The sequence below is a fragment of the Triticum dicoccoides genome, chromosome 3B (genome assembly GCF_002162155.2).
Source record: "Triticum dicoccoides isolate Atlit2015 ecotype Zavitan chromosome 3B, WEW_v2.0, whole genome shotgun sequence".
In the NCBI taxonomy this organism is placed as follows: Eukaryota; Viridiplantae; Streptophyta; class Magnoliopsida; order Poales; family Poaceae; genus Triticum; species Triticum dicoccoides.
The window spans coordinates 838,519,947-838,520,470 of NC_041385.1; positions in this window are offsets into that span (position 1 = coordinate 838,519,947).

Genomic DNA, 524 nt, shown 5'->3' on the forward strand with positions numbered 1-524 from the left:
CGAGGCGGAGCTCCTGAGCTAGTCGGGGGAGCGAGGGGTGGTCGGAGACGGCGGCTATGGCGAACGGCGGCGACGGTGGTGTTCGGCCATGAGAGAGAGAGGGAGAGAGCAGCACGGGAGAGAGAGAGGGATAAGGCCAGGGGATCGGGGCGGCACCGAGAAGAAGCGCCGCGGCGTCGCGCTGGCGGGGGAGGCAGGCAGACGGGCTGGTGGCGTGGCGCTCCGGCCGTGCGCGCGCGCCGGCCACACGCCTGGACGACTGGCGCCAGGAGGACGACGGCGGTGGTGGGCTGGGCTGGCTTGCTGGGCCGGCCAGCTGGCTGGGCCGCACAGGGAAGTTTTTCCCTTTTTTTTCTGTTTCTGTTTTTATTTAATATATCTGCAACTTTGTTGAATTTAATAAAATACCTAGGCAAGTTCAAAAATCACCAAACTATTCCTGGCCCATAGTTGGATTATTTCCAACATGAAACATTTTAGTTTGGAGATATTTGAGCATTTAAATATTTTATATTATTTTAAAT